The sequence below is a fragment of the Schistocerca americana genome, chromosome 6 (genome assembly GCF_021461395.2).
Source record: "Schistocerca americana isolate TAMUIC-IGC-003095 chromosome 6, iqSchAmer2.1, whole genome shotgun sequence".
Classification (NCBI taxonomy): domain Eukaryota; kingdom Metazoa; phylum Arthropoda; class Insecta; order Orthoptera; family Acrididae; genus Schistocerca; species Schistocerca americana.
In genome coordinates, this window is record NC_060124.1 from 429,871,918 (window position 1) to 429,893,559 (window position 21,642).

At 43.9% G+C, this 21,642-nt stretch overlaps 1 protein-coding gene across 3 annotated transcripts in view; it reads right to left on the reverse strand.

The window, feature by feature from the left end:
• Positions 1–21,642, reverse strand: part of LOC124619745 (ankyrin repeat and IBR domain-containing protein 1-like) — a 527,110-nt gene that overhangs the window by 360,279 nt on the left and 145,189 nt on the right. The gene's annotated exons all lie outside the window — the stretch shown is intronic.

Sequence of the window (21,642 nt, forward strand, 5' to 3'; positions counted from 1 at the left end):
TCCTCAGGAAGTAGTTAGTTGTCGTGGCGAAACATGAATGCACCTGCGCTAGGGAAATGACACATATCTCGATTTGAATTACCTTGCGTTTGATAGCGAGAGGACAGTGCTGCTCCTGACTGTTATACACCAAAGAGTGTCTCGGATTGCGTTCTTCCGCTGTGTTGTGACTTCCACTGCGCAAAGCACTGTGTGTACCAGTTTTCTGGGTACGTATTAGGACGAACAAATTTCGCCGATTTAGAGTCAAAACCATATAGGTGGTGGACAAAAATATGGAAACAGAAAAACGCGACACATTGCTATCCCTAATAAGGTGTAAGAAAATTGTTGGCATTCAAAACAGCTTCCAGTCGTGTTGAAATGCATAAATACAGGTAATGCTTAGTTTTCAAGGTACTGCTTAGTTTTCAAGGGAATCTTACGCCACTATTTCTGTGAAAGAGTGGCACGTTCAGGTAGCGAGCACGCAACCTTCTCTCCAAAGTAGACCACAAAGGCTCAATGATATTGAGATGTGGTTACCGTGTTGGCCACTGGAAATACGACAGTGCATCCTCGTGCTCACAAACCCGTCCTGGACTATGCGAGCAGAGTGAAGAGGGACCCTTTCGTCTTGAAACACAGCATTATAATTTCTGAAGAAACGTTGTACCATGGGATACACCTAATCTGTCCAAATTGTCTATAATTCTTTGCAGTTATGCGACCTTGCAAAGTAACCATGGAGCTCATGGAATACCACCCTATAGCTGCCCAAATCATTACCGAACCCGCAACGTTCCACTCTTGAGTTGCAAAATAATGCAATCATAACTACATAGAAAACTGTTCTGACCGCGACTGAGAGTTGCAACATATTGAGGGCACTGGACATCTGCTGTTCGTGGTCAGATACAACAACGCAACCTGCGCTTGGCTAGCGTCTGCATTTGTGTCCAAATGTCCAAGCATGGATTTCTCGCGAAATTTCCATAGTTTTTGTCCAAGCCCTGTAAATGTTCGTGTACATCTACAACTGTACTCTTAAAACCACCGCTAAGTGCATGACGGAGGGTACTTCTCATTCTTCCACGCATTACATTTTCTTCACGTTCCATCCGCATATGAAACGCTGGAAAAATGATTCTGTGCGCGCTATAACCAGTTTCATCTTGTCGCAGTCACCTCGGCATTGATACGTACGGGATAGTAGTATATTCACAAATTCCTCCTTCTTTCTTGAAACTTCATACGTACGCTTTAGCGGGATAGTTTGCGTCAGTTTTCAGGCATCTGCCAGTATATGTTCTTTTAACACCTCCGTTGCGCTGTCCCATGGATCAAACAAACACGTGACTATTTGTGCTGCCCTTGTTTGTACGCATTAAACACGTTCTGTTAATCCCATCTGGTATGAGCCCGCGCACTTCAATAATACTCTACGATGTACTGCATGACACTTTTGACAGCAATCTCCTTTGTGGACTCATATTTGCCTAATACCATATTTATGAACTAAAGTTTACAATATGCTTTTTCCACGACGCAGCCAACCTGACACTGAAGTTTCTTTATAGGCACTGTGTGTACTATGGACTGTCCCTCCCTTCACAAACCGTTCTGTTTGGTACATATCTGTCTATTAATTAGGTAATTATTTCACAAAGATTGGTATAAATTCATAGAGGCATGTTCCGTCCAAGCAACTAAATGAAAGGCAGTTTTTTTTCGCATAAGCGTTTCGACTCTTTTATTTATGAAGCATCTTCAGTGGGGTGTAAGACATGTTTCTTTTTATACATCTGTTAAACTTCTTATGATGTACTTACAATATGTTACCATGTCACAATTTTTGATGATTTTCTCTTGTTTTTTTAGATTAGAAACAACTTTTGTAGCATAAGCCAGTCGAAATACAAATGACTTTAAAAGAAAAGCGATAATGCTCCGGAAGGCATCTGATACTGGTCTAAATTTCCTAATTCATCACTGATTTACTGCCTGCTCAGCGCACAGATTAAGTAACACCAGGCGTAGGCTTCAAACCTGTCTCACTTTCTTCTCAACAACTGCTTCTCTTTCATGCCCTTGACTCGTATGACTGCAGTCTGGTTTCGGTACGTGTTGTAAATAGTCTCTCGCTCTCTGTACTTTATCCCTGCTAACTTCAGTATTAGGAAGAGTGTATTCCTGTCAACACTGTCAAAAGCTTTCCCTACAAATGCTATAAAAACAGGATTGTCTCTCTTCATTCTATCTTATAGGGTACGTTGTAGTGTTATTATTGCTTCGCGTGTTCGTATTTTTCACCAGAACCCAAACTGTTCTGCTCCAACGTCAGATTCTGTCAGTTTTCCAGTCTTTTGTAACTAATTCGAGTGAGTATCTTGCAACCATGACATATTAAACTGACATTTCCGTAATATTCAGCACCTCCCGGCACCTGTCTTCTTCGGAATTAGAACTGTTCTTTTTCCGGAATTGGAACATTTACATTTCGGGCTGTTTTGCCCTTCTCGTGTATCGTGTACACCAGGTGGAATAGGATCTCAATATTTCTGACGGCGTGTCATTTACTCCAGGGGTATTGTTCGCACTTCGATGTTTTAGTACTCTGTCAAATTTTTCTCACAATATAAGATTTCCCATTTCATCTTCATGAACTTCCACTTCTCTCTCTGTAATATTGTCTTCAATTTAATCTGCGTTGTATTGACCCTCGGTATACTTCTTCCACCTTTCAGGTTTCCCTCCTTTGATTGCTACTGGTTTTCCACCTCCACTCGTGATATTAATACAGCTGCTGCTCTTCTCCAAAGGCTTCTTTAATTTTCCAGTAAGTGATATCCACCTTTCCTCTTGTTGTGCATGCTTCTCCTAGCCATTCGTTCTTAGCCATGTGCACTTTCACCCAATCTCATTTTTAGGCGTCTTTTTACCTGATTCATTTGTTGCATTTTTATTGTTTCCTCTTTCATCCATCACAGGTGACGATTTGACCTCGTGGATAACGTGTGAAGCTCCGCGAGGGTTTTCAAAATTAATATATTGTCAACTGGAAGTTTGTGACGTGTATAAACGCTTTTATAATAATTTGTTTCGTCACTATCGTTGAAACGTTAGCGGTTTCGGCAAGTGGATTCCATCATCAGATAAGCTAAAGAGCTTGATAAAAATGTAGAACAAATACTGTTAGGCGCATTAAACATCATGAAATCGTCTTCTGAAATTAAAATATCGTACTGTGTTATAATACAGGTATATGAGACAGAGGGCTACGGGAGAATGGGGTAGGAGGTAAAGAGGAAGGGGGAAATACACAGGACAAACGCGGTGGATAAACGCGCACTGTGTATCAACTTATGCTTGCCGTAAGTTATAAATTAAAATCTGTGGTGTCACCGCCAGACGCCACACTTGCTAGGTGGTAGCCTTTAAATCGGCCGCGGTCAGGTAGTATACGTAGGACCCGCGTGTCGCCACTGTCAGTGATTGCAGACCGAGCGCCGCGACACGGCAGGTCTAGAGAGACTTCCTAGCACTCGCCCCAGTTGTACAGACGACTTTGCTAGCGATGTTACACTGACAAATACGCTCTCATTTGCCGAGACGATAGTTACCATAGCCTTCAGCTACGTCATTTGCTACGACCTAGCAAGGCGCCATTACCAGTTTATATTGAGATTGTTATTAATGTATCAACAAGAGCGATGTTCTCCAATTATGGATTAAAGTTAAGTATTCAATCAACTGCGTTCTTTATTTATTAGACTCAACTCCTTTAATTGTTCCAGACCTCACGCCAGTCTGCGTGAGTTTAAACGCGTGCATTTCGGCCTCCTCTAGCAACACGGTGTTGGCTCTTCTGCCAACACTACAAAATCGATAATTTAAAAGGAGAAGCTAAAGTGCAAATAACTAAAGTTATAAGACATTAAATTTGTTCAAAGAGTTGTTTTAAAGTTTCTGAAAAAGTGAATGAAAACATCAAAAAATTATGCACTTGTCAACTTCTTTAATGTTCTAAAATGTAAAAACATATAGCCAATTTCACGCCTAATTTAAATTCAAAACAAATTTTTATAACAATGTGTTGTATTAAAATACAAGTGCTCATTTTGAAAACTTTATAAGAGTATAAATAATAATCTTTGTTCTTTAATAAGTGTTACATAATATGTTATGTAATATATTATAATACTTGATACATATTTTAAGAAACTTTTGAGTGAAATAAGCACATGTGAAGATGATAACTGCTTGCCGAAACCGGCAATATGAATGTTTTATACGTTGAAGCAATCATGATGCTATAAATTATTATACTTGGTGAGGCTGTACGTGGTTAATTCTTTGTATGTACTGAAGTAGCAACGCCAGAAGATTGTAGCGAATGGCATGAAGATCGGCAGAGGAGAGACGCTTAGTGTAGGGACCGGTAGTTGATCCTGAACGTGAATCGCGGATAAATAGGCTGAAAGACGCGTTATTCGACGACTACACAACTGCTGAAGATGCACTACAAGCAGTCACATTCATTAAATATTTGGGACAACGCGGATGGAGCAATTGAAAGTTGTAAAACTACTTCTAGGATAGTCTGATGCCTTAGAAATTCATTGAAAAATCGTCAAAGAAACCCTCGCTCGACCGATACGTGATTATAGTTCCTTGTAGTATACAGAGAAGTTGCAGCATTAGAAAATTGCAGCGAAATACAGGAAGATCTGCAGCGGATAGGCACTTGGTGCCGGGAGTGGCAACTGACCCTTAACATTGACAAATGTAATGTATTACGAATACATAGAAAGAAGGATCCTTTATTGTATGATTGTATGATAGCGGAACAAACACTGGTAGCAGTTACTTCTGTAAAATATCTGGGAGTATGCGTGCGGAACGATTTGAAGTGGAATGATCATATAAAATTAATTGTTGGTAAGGCGGGTGCCAGGTTGAGATTCATTGGCAGAGTCCTTAGAAAATGTAGTCCATCAACAAATAAGGTGGCTTACAAAACACTCGTTCGCCCTGTACTTGAGTATTGCTCATCAGTGTGGGATCCGTACCAGGTCGGGTTGACGGAGGAGATAGAGAAGATCCAAAGAAGAGCGGCGCGTTTCGTCACAGGGTTATTTGGTATGCGTGACAGCGTTACGGAGATGTTTACCAAACTCATGCGGGAGACTCTGCAAGAGAGGCGCTCTGCATCGCGGTGTAGCTTGCTCGCCAGAGTTCGAGAGGGTGCGTTTCTGGATGAGGTATCGAATATATTGCTTCCCCCTACTTATACCTCCCGAGGAGATCACGAATGTAAATTTGGAGAGATTGGAGCGCGCGCGGAGGCTTTCCGGCAGTCGTTCTTCCCGCGAACCATACGCAACTGGAACGGGAAAGGGAGGTAACGACAGTGTCACGTAAAGTGCTCTCCGCCACACACCGTTGGGTGGCTTGCGGAGTAGAAATGTAGTTGTAGATATAGTCTGAGACCCTTAGCAGGTGTGTTTCATATGGGAAATAGAGAAGATCTAAAGGAGAGAAGGTTTAGGTTCGGTTAACAAGTCCTCCAGCATCCCGTAAATGCTCACCAAACTCCAGTGGCAGACGCTACAAGAGAGGCATTTTGCATCACGGTTGAGCGTACTTTTTTAGAAGAGGCAGCCAATTTAGTGTTTCCAGCTACCGGTATATCTCGCGACGAGATCGTGTAAAAAGAGATTCGAGCTCACACGGAGGCTTAGCAACAATCGATTTTCGCGCGCAACCTTCGCGACTGGAATAGGAAAGGGAGGAAGTGACAATGGTACACTAAGTACTGTACCATCCGTCATACTTGGGATGACAGGTTGCCCGAGTATGTCATGTGTGCACTGTAGGTGCGGCCGTGTTTTAGGCTGGCGAGGTGGGCCAGCCGCGCGGCCTGTTTGCTATGCGGGCTGCCTGGTAATCGGGCGCTACGTGGCAGCCGAGCAACAGGCTGGGCCGCGCTGCGCCGCCGATCAATATCCCGGCCGGCGAATGCCACAGCCACACCAGACCACGTAGCAGCAGCAGCAGCAGCAGCAGCCGAGGAACAGCCGGGCCGTCTCCACAGCGCTACAAGTTGCTGTCTACTCACTCTGGTCTCCATACTCAACCTTGTACGAATTCAAGTAAATGGAATCTTCCCTAATCGTCTGATGCAACAATATCGTAAGCTAGCTGGACAAACTATTAGTAACGACATTAAAATAGCAGTACAAGTTCACTGCAGATGCTGTAGAACTGACGTCAGGGAGTCTTGTGTACCTCTACTGCTGACGATAGTCACAGCGATAAGGTGATGCATATACACTACTGGCCATTAAAATTGCTACACCAAGAAGAAATGCAAATGATAAACGGGTATTCATTGGACAAATATATTATACTAGAACTGACATGTGATTACATTTTCAATTTCCCCGCAATTTGGGTGCATAGATCCTGAGAAATCAGTACCCAGAACAACCACCTCTGGCTGTAATGATGGCCTTGATACGCCTGGGCATTGAGTCAAACAGAGCTTGGATGGCGTGTGCAGGTACAGCTGCCCATGCAGCTTCAACACGATACCACCGTTCATCGAGAGTAGTGACTGGCGAATTGTGACAAGCCAGTTGCTCGGCCACCATTGACCATACGTTTTCAATTTTTGAGAGATCTGGAGAATGTGCTAGGGCAGCAGTCGAACATTTTCTGTATCCAGAATGGCCCGTACAGGACCTGCAACATGCGGTGGTGCATTAGCCTGCTGAAACGTAGGGTTTCGCAGGGATCGAATGAAGGGTAGAACCATGGATCGTAATACATCTGAAATGTAACGTCCACTGTTCAAAGTGCCGTCAATGCGAACAAGAGGTGACCGAGACGTGTAACCAATGGCACCCCATGCCACCACGCCGGGTGATACGCCAGTATGGCGATGACGAATACACGATTCCAATGTGCGTTCACCGTGATGTCGCCAAACACGGATGCGACCATCATGATGCTGTAAACAGAACCTGGATTCATCAGAAAAAATGACGTTTTGCCATTCTTGCACCCAGGTTCGACGTTGAGTACACCATCGCAGGTGCTCCTGTCTGTGATGCAGCGTCAAGGGTAACCGCAGCCATGGTCTCCGAGTTGATAGCCCATGCTGCTGCAAACGTCGTCGACCTGTTCCTGCAGATGGTTGTTGTCTTGCAAACGTCCCCATCTGTTGACTCAGGGATCGAGACGTGGCTGCGCGATTCGTTACAGCCATGAGGATAAGGTGCCTGTCATCTCGACTGCTAGTGATACGAGGCTGTTGGGATCCAGCACGGCGTTCCGTATTACCCTCCTGAACCCACCGATTCCATATTCTGCTAACAGTCATTGGATCTCGACCAACGCGTGCAGCAATGTCGCGATACGATAAACCGCAATCGCGATAGGCTACAATCCGACCTTTATCAAAGGCGGAAACGTGATGGTACGCATTTCTCCTCCATACACGAGGCATCACAACAACGTTTCACCAGGCAACGCCGGTCAACTGCTGTTTGTCTATGAGAAATCGTTTGGAAACGTTCCTCATGTCAGCACGTTATAGGTGTCGCCACCGGCGTCAACCTTGTGTGAATGCTCTGAAAAGCTAATCATTTGCATATCACATCATCTTCTTCCTGTCGGTTTAATTTCGCGTCTGTAGCACGTAATCTTCGTGGTGTAGCAATTTTAATGGACAGTAGTGTATGCTAGTGCAGTAAAATAGCTCGACAAGGAGCTATGGCAAAATTTCTAAATGAGCTGTTATGTTTGGACGTACCAACCTTGGATAATGTTTCCCGTTTGTTGGTGTACCAACGCGGACTATCTAACGCAGGGTCGGCCACGGCGTGCCAAATCACACAGGAGCCGGATGTGCGGGCCGCATGCTGGCCGAGTCTCGTCCTACCATGGAATTTCTCAGTCCTTCGCGGAAGTACTCGGCACAGTGGGACAGTTCACTTGCGGTGTGGCACCTTGTGGTCGGCATAATTCTCTTCTCTTCGGCGGAATCACTGTGTCAGTGCTGTTTACCCTTCGCTGTTTGTTTGGGAAATGAAGGACAGTGACAAGTCCAGTGGCCGTTTGTACAGAGAGAGGTAGTCTACCCATCGATCGTCACAAGCAGAGACCGATGACCATTCTCAGTACCTATTACACAGTCACATAATAGACGGGTACTGCAAATTTGCTACGATACGACGTTACAATACCATTCACAAAGAATTTAATATTTAGTTGGCAATGAAAGAGCAAAGAAATACAACGAACGACAGACGGGATTAATTGCTCTGTCCGCCAAGAAGGACTTTTTGCTAATTTAGAAGGCATGGAGGATTTGAAGAGACTGGTGGTAGGAATAGTAAAATTTCTGAAGTCACATTATTCCACTGTAATTTGCAACAACATTCAATAGAACTAAACGATGAGTTGGAGACTTCCCGTATTATGGATAGATCCAGGAGCACGCCTGGAATGATTTTTCGATTCAAAACGAGCTGTTGTTGAATTTGTGGAGAGTACAGGAACAAAAATTGGAATATCCAAAATCGATTGATACCGCACATTGTTAGTAGACTTCAGTACCCACTGCCCAAAGCAAGACGTTGCAAGGTGGAAAACAACTTGGTTCTGATTTGATGTGGACGCATTTGAAAAGACAATTACGTTGTAGAAGGGACAGATTCCGACAAGCCGAGTCCTGTTCCCTAAGCTCGCTGGCGTTAAGGAAAGCGAGGTTAGAAGAATTCGTTGTGGGGTTCAAAGAAATACTAGTATTCAAAATGGTTTGAAGACACTGCCAGTCTTGCATCTGCTTTAGAACTGTTTTCGAGACGGTTTGCCATTTCAGTCAGATCAATCACTTGCACTGTGCATTGGCACGTGCAAGTGATTGATCTGCAGTTTAAATTCTTGTTTTAAAGACATGTCTTTTACGTTAAAACTGTTGAGGATTCCAAATTGTTTTCCTGCGGTAGAGTTTCCACGTCTCCATAATGAAGTTACAAAGTGGTACAATATTTCGAATGACATATGTGTGAAAGACCCTTTTCTGATTATGAAACTAAATAAGTCGCGATTACGTGGCAACCTGAGTGCAAATATCTGTGAAATTGTTCACGTTGTAGTAGAACCTAATAACATTTTTTATTAAATTATAAAAAACGAATAATAAAGTGACGTTTTTTAGTTATATAAATGAGAATATAAGTCTATATTTAAATGTGTTGTATTGGAAGTTGTGGTACCCCTGGATACAGCCCGACAATACCATCGCAGCGTAATTATACTAGGTTCCTACACAGCATTTTTTTCAGAAATGTTCTGTATTGTTATAACTTTTGTTAATCAGTTATGACAGTACCCTGTAGCTCTTAATTTGTCCAAGAGGCGACGACATACGAATTGTTTGTCGTATTCTGTGTAGAAGTTTGGTCGCCCTGCAGTTATATGTAATTCATACCCTGCTTGCAGAATTCTTTTTCTGTAAGGCTTTTATGAAACCCAATCTGAATTAATTTCCCATACTCATTTTTCTCTTCTGTAACTCACTTATTATTTCACTTCATGAAAGTACACACTTTTAACATCAACTTCAGAACAGAACGCGGATTGTAACTATACATAATAGGAAGCGACATTTCCTCCCATCTTCGTATTGCCTCGCTAACTGACAACTCACGACTCACGAACACAATAAGAAGAGCTCAGTTCAGAGATATACCTATCTTACTCAACGACTACTCGTAACTCGTTCTTAATTCGTGACAGCTCTGTTTCTCTGGCAGTGCCACGCTAGAATTGAATATATCTATATACTGTTTCAGATTATTTAATTTAATTACATTTCATTGGAAAATAAAAGTAATTAAAGGAAGAATTGCGTAGATGATTTGTCCTTCAGCGCCAGACAGTTATTTCTTGTCATTGCGACCTAATGTTCCACTTCAACGTCTGTCCGTATGCCAACAGCTTGTAGCAGACAAAAATTATCTTATGACTTCAGTGTGCCACAAGTAATTAAATAATACTGGAAATTTGCTTCGCTTCTGATTTATGTTGTCGAGAAATGTGAAATATGAAACCAAGTCGGAAGCAGTGTGACTGCGTTGCCATTTAAATGTGGCGCGTTCGCAGTTTCCGCCTTCTCCCCTTCTAACGCTCAGAAATGGTGCTATGGTGCTGGAGGAAATATGCAGCCAGGCTGAGTGGTGTGGCAGGCGTGCCACTGCAAAGCTCGCAAGCCAAATTCTTGCCCCGCCCCTGATCTAATGTGTCTACAAGGTGTGACATAGCACTCGCAGTTATATAACACCTCCTAAGAGTATTGGAAGGTATCATATAGATTATATAATGGTAAGACAGAGATTCAGGAACCAGATTTTAAATTGTAAGACATTTCCAGGGGCAGAAGTGGACTCTGACCACAATCTGTTGGTTATGAACTGTAGATTATAACTGAAGAAACTGCAAAAAGGTGGGAAATTGAGGAGATGGGACCTGGATAAACTGAAAGAACCAGAGGTTGTAGAGAGCTTCAGGGAGAGCATTAGGGAACGATTAACAATAATGGGGGATAGAAATACGGTAGCAGAAGACTGGGTAGCTTTGAGGTATGAAGTAGTGAAGGCAGCAGAGGATCAAGTAGGTAAAAAGACGAGGGCTAGTAGAAATCCTTGGGTAACAGAAGAAATATTGAATATAACTGGTGAAAGGAGAAAATATAAATGAAACAGGCAAATAGGAATACAAACGTTTCAACAATGAGATCGACAGGAAGTGCAAAATGGCTAAGCAGGGATGGCTAGAGGACAAATGTAAGGATGTAGAGGCTTATTTCACTAGGGGCAACATAGAGAAAAGAGAACGACTTGCATGAATATAAAGAGCTCAGATGGAAACCCAGTACTGACCATAGAAGGGAAAGCAGGAAGGAGTATATAGAGAGTCTATACAAGGACGATGTTCTTGAGGACAATATTATAGAAACGGAAGAGAATGTAGATGAAGATGAAATAGGAGATATGATACTACGTGAAGAGTTTGACAGAGCACTGAAAGACCTAAGTCGAAACAAGGCCACGGGAGTAGACAACATTCCATTAGAACTACTGACAGCCTTGGGCGAACCAGGCCTAACAAAACTCTACCATCTAGTGAGCAAGATGTATGAGACAGGTGAAATACCCTCAGACATCAAGAAGAATATAATAATTCCAATCCCAAAGAAAGCAGGTGTTGACACATGTGAAAATTACCGAACTATCAGTTTAATAAGCCACGGCTGCAAAATACTAACACGAAATCTTTACAGACGACTGGAAAAACTGGTAGAAGCCGACCTCGGGGAAGATCAATTTGGATTCCGTAGAAATGTTGGATCACCTGATGCAAAACTGACCCTATGACTTATCTTAGAAAATAGATTACGGAAAGGCAAACCTACGTTTCTAGCATTTGTAGACTTAGACAAAGCTTTTGACAATGTTGAGTGGGATACTCTCTTTCAAATTCTTTAGGTGGAAGGGGAAAAATATAGGGAACGAAAGGCTATTTACAATTTGTACAGAAATCAGATGGCAGGTATAAGAGTAGGGGGGCATGAAATGGAAGCAGTGGTTGGGAAGGGAGTGAGACAGGGTTGTAACCTATCCCCGATGTTATTAAATCTGTATATTGAGCGAGCAGTAAAGGAAACAAAATAATAATACGCAGTAGGTATTAAAATCCATGGAGAAGAAATAAAAACTTTGAGGTTCGCCGATGACACTGTAATTCTGTCAGAGACAGCAAAGGACCTGGAAGAGCAGTTGAACGGAATGGACAGTGTTCTGAAAGGAGGATATAAGATGAACATCAACAAAAGCAAAACGAGGATAATGGAATGTAGTCGAATTAAATCGGGTGATGCTGCCGGAATTAGATTAGGAAATGAGACACTTAAAGTAGTAAAGGAGTTTTGCTATTTGGGGAGCAAAATAACTGATGATGGTCGAAGTAGAGAGGATATAAAATGTAGACTGGTAATGGCAACGAAAGCGTTTCTGAAGAAGAGAACTTTGTTAACATCGAGTATAGATTTAAACGTCAGGAAGTTGTTTCTGAAAGTATTTGTATGGAGTGTAGCCATATATGGAAGCGAAACGTGGACGATAAATAGTTTAGACTAGAAGAGAATAGAAGCCTTCGAAATGTGGTGCTACAGAAGAATGCTAAAGATTAGATGGGTAGATCACATAACTAATGTGGAGGTATTGCATAGAATTGGGGAGGAGTTTGTGGCACAACTTGACTAGAAGAAGGGATCGGTTGGTAGGGCATATTCTGAGGCATCAAGGAATCGCCAATGTAGTATTGGAGGGCAGCGTGTTGGGTAAAAATCGTAGAGGGAGACCAAGAGATGAATACATTAAACATATTCAGAAGGATGTAGGTTGACGTAGGTACTGGGAGATGAAGAAGCTTGCACAGGATAGAGTAGCATGGAGAGCTGCATCAAACCAGTCTCTGGACTGAAGACCACAACAGCAAGAGTATTGGAAGTAAAAAAATCCCGAATGGACAGCGACCAGAGACGAGTCTCATACCTTGTGAATCACAGTCAGCTTCACAGTTGACAGGAATATCCGCTATTAGTAAATGCAGGTCCATCGCAACCATTTTTCGGGTGAACGTATCGAAGGTAATTGTATGCAATGGATATTTGGAACAGAATACCCTAAAATAGGCCATTTCTCACAGTTCCACACAAAGCTGCAATTTTTCAGTGGCTCAGGGAACACTTTGCCCTCTTCATAATTAGTATGCTTCATAATTACATTCTGTATATCAGGATAAATTACACAGCAGTTCCTCATTCATAAATCCCGTTTTGATGCTTTTTTGTGAGGTGGTCGTTCTATGTCTCGTGTAATTTACCAATATGTGTTGAAACTGGGTAGCGGACGGATAGTGCCCTATCGAGACAGTGGTGCGTTCCGTGATACTTCTGCTTCTTCGTGATCTCTACCCCATGCAGGACCTCAGCGGACCCGCGTGACTAGCTCTCGAAAGGGCAGCCGTATTATTCACTCGGACGAGTGCACGGTTGTACAGACACGCCACAAACCTTGTGTAAAGAAATGGGATTGCTTGCAGCAAGAAGCGTATCCGCACGGATAGTTCGACGCCATCTGGCGCATCAAGGACCGTCAGCACGGTGACCACTGTTGCGACTTACCTGGACATGGCAGCAGAGACAGTCGTACTGACAGCCGTGTGTCCAGCTGATACGTGACAGTCTACTGCTGGACTGATTCGTCTCATGTGAGATCGATCTCTTTCACTAGATGAATGGTCGCCTTTATACACTACTGGCCATTAAAATTGCTACACCAAGAAGAAATGCAGATGATAAACGGGTATTCATTGGACATATATATTATACTAAAACTGACATGTCATTACCTTTTCCCGCAATTTGGGTGCATAGATCCTGAGAAATCAGTACCCAGAACATCCACCTCTGGCCGTAATAACGGCCTTGATACGCCTGGGCATTGAATCAAACAGAACTTGGATGGCGTATACACGACCAGCTGCCCATGCAGCTTCAACACGATACCACAGTTCATCAAGAGTAGTGATTGGCGTATTGTGACGAGCCAGTTGCTCGGCCACTATTGACCAGACGTTTTGAATTGGTGAGAGATCTGGAGAATGTGCTGGCTAGGGCAGCAGTCGAACATTTTCTGTATCCAGAAAGGCCCATACAGGACCTGCAACGTGCGGTCGTGCATTATCCTGCTGAAATATAGGGTTTCGCAGGGATCGAATGAAGGGTTGAGCCACGGGTCGTAACACATCTGAACTGTAACGTCCACTGCTCAAAGTGCCGGCAATACGAACAAGAGGTGACCGAGATGTGTAACCAATGGCAACCCATACCATCACGCCAGGTGATAAGCCAGTATGGCGATGACGAATACACGCTTCCAATGTGCGTTCACCGCGATGTCGCCAAACACGGATGCAACCATCATGATGCTGTAAACAGAACCTGGATTCATCCGAAAAAATGACGTTTTGCCATTCGTGCACCCAGGTTCGTTGTTGAGTACACCATCGCAGGCGCTCTTCCTTACACGAGGCATCACAACAACGTTTCACCAGGCAACGCCGGTCAACTGCTGTTTGTGTATGAGAAATCGTTTGGAAACTTTCCTCATGTCAGCATGCTGTAGGTGTCGCCACCGGCGCCAACCTTGTGTGAATGCTCTGAAAAGCTAATCATTTGCATATCACAGCATCTTCTTCCTGTCGGTTTAATTTCGCGTCTGTAGCACGTCATCTTCGTGCTGTAGCAATTTTAATGGCCAATAGTGTAGATAGGAACGTCAAGGATTGAAGAAATTAGGATGCGAACTAATTAGGACTAATATCTTACTTCTTCCTCTAAATACGTTGACGGAAAAAATCGCGGCACTGAGAAGGAGTTATGTGATGTAAAAGAAAGTTTTCAGGCGTGTTTTTACACCAGAAAATTTCGCACAAGTCGCGTAAGGATGGCGCTAGTATCGCCACTACGAGGATACAAATCAGGTTTGCTATAAATACACGTTGTAACGGTAGTGGCAGTTACCTTTGAGATTGGGCTTGCTGTGTTGATGTTAGTCAAGAATGCCTTAAAGTTGAGAAGTCGCCATGACCAACACCTCACTTAGTTTGGCCGAGATAGTGTAATTGGGCTGCGAGGGGCTGTATGTTCCATTTGGGATACTGCAGAAAGACTAGGCAGGAATGTAGCCAATTTCAATTACAAAATGATCTAGAGAGAATTTCTGTATGGTGCGAAAAATGGCAGCCGGCCGGTGTGGCTGTGCGGTTCTAGGCGCTACAGTCTGGAACCGCGCGGCCACTACGGTATCAGGTTCGAATCCTGCCTCGGGCATGGATGTGTGTGATATGCTTAGGTTAGTTAGGTTTAAGTAGTTCTAAGTTCTAGGGGACTGATGACCACAGATGTTAAGTCCCATAGTGCTCAGAGCCATTTGAACCATTTTTCGAAAAGTGGCAACTGGCACTAAACAAAGAAAAGTGCGAGGTCATCCACATGCGTATTAAAAGAAATCCGATAAATTTTGGGTATACGATAAATAGCACAAATCTTAGGGCTGTCAATTCGACTAAATACCTAGGAATTACAATTACGAGCAACTTAAATTGGAAAGACCATATAGATAATATTATAGGGAAGACGAAACAGCGCTTTGTTGGCAGAACACTTAGAAGATGCGACAAACCCACTAAAGCGACAGCCTACATTACACTTCTCCGTCCTCTGCTGGAATATTGCTGCGCGGTGTGGGATCCTTACCAGGGAGAATTGACGGAGGACATCGAAAAAGTCCAAAGAAGGGCAGCTCGTTTCGTGTTATCGCACAATAGGGGTGAGAGTGTCACTGATATGATACGCGAGTTGGGTGGCAGTCACTGAAACAAAGGCGGTTTTCTTTACGAAATTTCAATCACCAACTTTCTCTTCCGAACGTGAAAATATTTTGATGACGGTCACCTACGTAGCTAGGAAAGATCATCGTAATAAAATAAGGGAAATCAGAGCTCGAACGGAAAGATTTAGGTGTTCCTTTTTCCCACGCGACATTCGAGAGTGGAATGGTAGATAAGTAGTATCAAAATGGTTAAATGAACCCTCTGCCAGGCACTTAAGTGTCAATTGCAGAGTAACCGTGTAGATGTTGATGCAGATGTAGATGCACATGACAGCGGTGTTCACGAGAATGTACGGTAGCAAGAGGACTGGACTCTGGACGGCTACGTGGCACTACCGAAAGGGAAGATCATTGAGCTCGGCATATGGCTCTGGCGCATCGTTCCGCATCTGCAGCACCAATATGAGTAGCAGTTGGCAGCGCAGTGACACAACGACCTCTTAGAAATCGGTTACTCCAAGAACATCTCTGAGCCAGACGCCTTGTAGCGCGCATTCCACTGGCCCCAAGCCACCACCATTTGCTACTTCTCTGCTGTCAAGCGAGAGCTAATTGGAGAGCAGGGTGGAGATCTATTATGTTTCCTGATGAAAAGTGGCTCTGTCTCGGTGCCAGTGATGGCAGTGTGATGGTTAGGAGAAGGGCGGCTGAGCACCTGCAACCAACCTGTCTGCGTGCTAGACACATTGGATCTACACCTGGAGTTATGATCTGTGTTGAGATTTCGTAAGTCATCTCGAGGCAGGGAAAATCCCTGACCCCGCCGGGAATCGAACCCGGAACCACGCGCGCGGGAAGCTAGAACGCTACCGCAAGACCACGACCGGTCCTATAATGACCATCTTTAGATCTGTTTTATGAAAACATGTCCTAATATACTGGAGCCATAGTGGCATTATAGGCCGAGACCGGTAGTCTGATGGGAAAAAAAAGAAAAAAAAATTGCGCCCATAGACATGACCAAGTGCAACAGACATTGAACTGCATCCCATAAAATGACGTCCGGTACTTGTACAATGCGTGCGCTTCTGCAAACTTGCATTCAATGTCTGGAGGTTACACCGATTATTAATGTACCAGCATTTCACATATGCAAAAGGTTATCTCGCACTTATATTGACCTGTGATCTTGTTATGTTAATTCCTATTTCATACTCTAATTATTTTTTTGGTGTTACGTTTTTTTCCTTCAGAGTTATATACTTGTGGACATAGCACGTAATTTTTTCGGTGATTTTCTTGGAGTTGGTGAATTCCAGACGGGAAGTCTGCTTGTGAACGGCAAAATTGTGATCCCTTAAGGTCCGCGGGGACGAACACCCTTTCAGCTTAGGAACCAGGAAATGGGACGACCCTGTGCGGACAACTGCTTCGCCGGTCGAACTGTGACATTATCTGGGCCGTGCGTCCTTCCTACTTCTGGCTGCACAGTGGTTCACTCACTTCACGCTACGAGTGGTCTCGCTATCTTCTTGAGGAAATGAGGTAACACAGCGGACGAACACTTGAGTTTGGGCTAACTCGCAAATTTAACAAGCCGAGCCACTCGACCATAACTGTTGACGAAAAAACTCCGTTTGCGTGACGGGAAGTCCTACCAGAAGAGAGTGGAGTGGTACAGCGGTCACTTCGCTATATCCCGATAAATGAGGAAGCCTTGATAATCTACTGGAAGCAGTTAGATATCTTGTCGAAAATTCGCAGTGGAACTTGTAATTATTTAACAGTTATCATTTGGCAGTGGGGAGGAGCCAAAGGCTAGTTTTCAGAGAAAACCAACTTGGAATCCAGCGCATTGGCAGTGAGAAAGTTCAGCTGCAAGAGAGGGCATGTCAGATGAATTGCCTTCTTCGCTATACACTACTGGCCATTAAAATTGCTACACCACGAAGATGACATGCTACAGGCGCGAAATTTAACAGACAGGAAGAAGATGCAATGATATGCAAATGATTAGCTTTTCAGACCATTCACACAACGTGCTGAAATGAGGAAAGTTTCCAACCGATTTCTCATACGCAAACAGCAGTTGACCGGCGTTGCCTGATGAAACGTTGTTGTGGTGCCTCGTGTAAGGAGGAGAAGTGCGTACCATCACGTTTCCGACTTTGATAATGGTCGGATTGTAGCCATCCGCGATTGTGGTTTATCGTATCGCGACATTGCTGCTCGCGTTGGTCGAGATCCAATGACTGTTAGCAGAATATGGAATAAGTGGGTTCAGGAGGGTAATACGGAACGCCGTGCTGGATCCCATCGGCCTCGTATCATTAGCAGTCGAGATGACAGAAATCTTATACGCATGGCTGTAATGAATCGTGCAGCCACGTCTCGATCCCTGAGGCAACAAATGGGGACGTTTGCAAGACAACAACCATCTGCACGAACAGTTCGACGACGTTTGCAGCAGCATGGACTGTCAGCTCGGAGACCATGGCTGCGGTTACCCTTGACGCTGCATCACAGACGGGAGCGCCTGCGGTGGTGTACTCAACGACGAACCTGGGTGCACGAATGGGAAAACGGTATTTTTTCGGATGAATCCAGGTTCTGTTTACAGTATCATGATGGTCACATCCGTGTTTGGCGACATCGTGGTGAACGCACATTGGAAGCGTGTATTCGTCATCGCCCTGCGTGATGGTATGGGGTGCCATTGGTTACACGACTCGGTGACCTCTTGTTCGCATTGACGGCACTCTGAACAGTGGACGTTACATTTCAGATGTGTTACGACCCGTGGCTCTACCCTTCATTCGATCCCTGCGAAACCCTGCATTTCAGCAGGATAATGCACGACCGCATGTTGCAGGTCCTGTACGGACCTTTCTGGATACAGAAAATGTTCGACTGTTGCCATGGCCAGCACATTATCCAGATCTCTTGCCAATTGAAATCGTCTGATCAATGGTGGCCGAGCAACTGACTCGTCACAATACTTCAGTCACTACTCTTGATGAACTGTGGTATCGTGTTGAAGCTGCATGGGCAGCTGTACCTGTACACGCCATCCAATCTGTGTTTGACTCAATGCCCAGGCGTATCAAGGCCGTTATTCTGGGTATTTATTTGTCAGGATCTATGCACCCAAATTGCGTGAAAATGTAATCACATGTCAGTTCTAGTATAACACATTTGTCCAATGAATACCCGTTTATCATCTGCATTTCTTCTTGCGTAGCAATTTTAATGGCCAGTAGTGTATTAATACTGAAAAAATGTTGCTAACTGCGGAAATTTTTGGTGCCATACCTGTGGTCAAAATACTGTAAAGCCGTCTCATTGGTACACAGAAAATTATACAGGCTGAGATGCGGGACTTAGTCTTTGGCCGCCATTGACGATGATTTTCATTCAAAATTTAAGCAGTGATGGGGCTTGAACACACGGCTAATCGAAGACGCTTTCCCTGGAATACGGGTGGAGGAGGACTTAGGCAGAAGAATGAAAGAAGAGGCTGTGGACAGAGAGAAGAAGAAAGGAGGAGATGGACTGACAGGTAGTGGGGAATAAGGAGATGGAACTAGAGAGGGTGGAGGAGGAGGTGGATGAGTGAAGACAGGGAGGAGGAAATGCAGAGAGAAAGGGAAGAGGTGATGGAGAGAAAGGAGAAGAAGAGATGGAGGGAGAAAAGGGGGAGGTGCAGATAGAGAGTGGAGGGTGGAAGGGTGGACAGAGAGAGAGGTGAGTAGGAGATGGACAGAAAGGAGGGCGTGTACTCATAGAACTCGAATAAATACATAGCCGGACAGCGACGGGTACTCAGACTGTAGACAGTAAGAAAGAGTTGGAAGTGTGGGAGTGCGATCGCGTGTCACTGTGGAGTCTGCTTTAGCGAGCGGCAGCAGGCAGGCAGAGCCCGCTCGTGCAGTGGGGACATTGAGAGTTGCCAGGCTGGCTGGCTGGCTGGCTGGCTGGCTTGACTTCCGGCGGCGTCGGTGGACGCCCAGATAGCACAGCGGCCGCCCACACAGACACGGCACGGCTCGCCACTGTCCGTCGGCTTTTGTTATCTGACCTGCCGCTGGGTTTGCTGCGCCGTCACTGATAAAAAAGTTGCGCCCGTGTGTTTCCCTGCCGACATCGCAACGTCGCTTAACGAAGCGGCTCTCGTCCAGACGGAAGCTCACTGTCCATCCCGTTCTGAACGTTGAACAGAGAATACAGTAAATGACCTTCTTGTTACAAGAACATTAACTTCGTAGAAAAAAAAAAAAAGCAACTATATACATCACCCAGTCTATTATGAACGTATCGTTTAATTAAAATTAAAATTAAAATTAGCTGACACCTTTACTTGAAGGTACAAAGTTGCAATGTTGTCTGCAGGCAGCCACCATGGCACTACTCTCTACATGCAGACAGAAAATAGCTTGAAGCCCTTGTCTCTTACCAAAAACCACGTAAAAGAATCTGAGCGTCACAGAGTTCCGTAGTTAGAGGCCTGTTTTGATGTCAGTTTCTTCGAGTATATCTGCGAATATTAGGAGTAATAATTGGTTTGAGGTTAGAAGGTAAAGAAAAGCGTCATTAACACGAGTGTTGTATGTTTGTACAACATGCGACCGATTACAATAGTTTTCATTGTTTTAAGTCACTATTACTAGTCATTCGGGATAGATTGCCGCTATAGTGGCTTGACTGCTCAATATCCTGGGGAAAGTAGGTACTGCAGTGCTTCACCCAAAAATTCCCAACTAGTTCGTGATAGTAGTACTGTGATTATTGTTCTTTTTCTTGACACGTTACTCACACTCTCTTTCCTAAATTCATAATTAGAAAAATCACAACCGTTGAAATTATAGCAATTTCTATTTCAACTGTGGGTGTTTATACTGATCTAGTAGTTATTAAGTTTACTTTTGTCTGCTGGCAGCGCTGTAAATACTTTCTTTCCACTCTGAACGATATACTAATTACATTACGTTCTGTAAAACAGGGCGTGAAGTATTTCAAAGATGTCACTATCTCAGCCACATCTCTCCTCAACGAATATTCCTTCTACGTTCGCCGGCCGCTGTGGTCGAGCGGTTCTAGGCGCTTCATCCGGCTCCGATCAGCTGCTACGGTCGCAGGTTCGAATCCTGCCTCGGGCATGGATGTGTGTGATGTCCTTAGGTTGGTTAGGTTTAAGTAGTTCTAAGTCTAGGGGACTGATGACCTCAGATGTTAAGTCCAATAGTGCTTAGAGCCATTTGAACCATTTGAACCTTCTGCGTTTGTTTGTGTGGCCATTTTCCGCAGCAGCTGTTAACATCTGTTATTATAGGTTATCCGTCTTGAGCTGACTGCAATGTAATTAAAAAGAATTACAACAGACTCGTTTCTCTTTTATTTCTGTGGTATTCTGTAAATTGTATACATATGTTTGTATACTGTATTTATTTTTAATTCTTTTAGGTTGAAAATAGCGTTTTCTTTATAAAGTGGTCTGCAAGCCACTTACGTTGTTGCTTTACATAATCTGCTCCTTCCCCTCTTGCTAGCAGTGGTTGGTGTCGACAGGCTTAATTTCACATCTGCACCTGGTAAGGTGGGTTACTATCCCTCGCCTTAGGTAGTCAAAAGCCCTCTTGCAGGCCTTCTGGGAATATACGTCAGACCTGTTAGTAACGCATTGCAATTTCCAACCCTTATTTGCACAGGCTGAGGCTCCTTTCCAATCAACTAAACTTTCACGCTATCTTCCTGACTCAAACACGGCTTAAAGCAAACATATATTCCGTATTTGTTCATCTCTCGGATGTTCTTTCCTCAGAACTGACGGGCCCAAGAAACGCGTTGGGGGGGGATTAAGAGACATAGAGATACGTACATTGAAAGACCTGTACAGAACTGCTTAGCAGATGAATCTATAAACTGCCGACGAAAATCAGCACACTGACTTCCTTTCAGTCGGAATTAAATTCACTTCAGTGACAGTGCGAGCACGTCATAGTAAACAGAGATATGAACATACGCATGTTGAGAGATGCTCCCTCCACGTTTATTGTAAGAAGATCGTTTAGTTGCAACAACATGAACATTCTTCCACTACTATCCACTACAAGGCGCACTATCACAGTCTTATAGCAGTAATTACAACAACAACAAAAAAGATTGGAAATGTGACAGGTCAATCTTCGACTCCAGA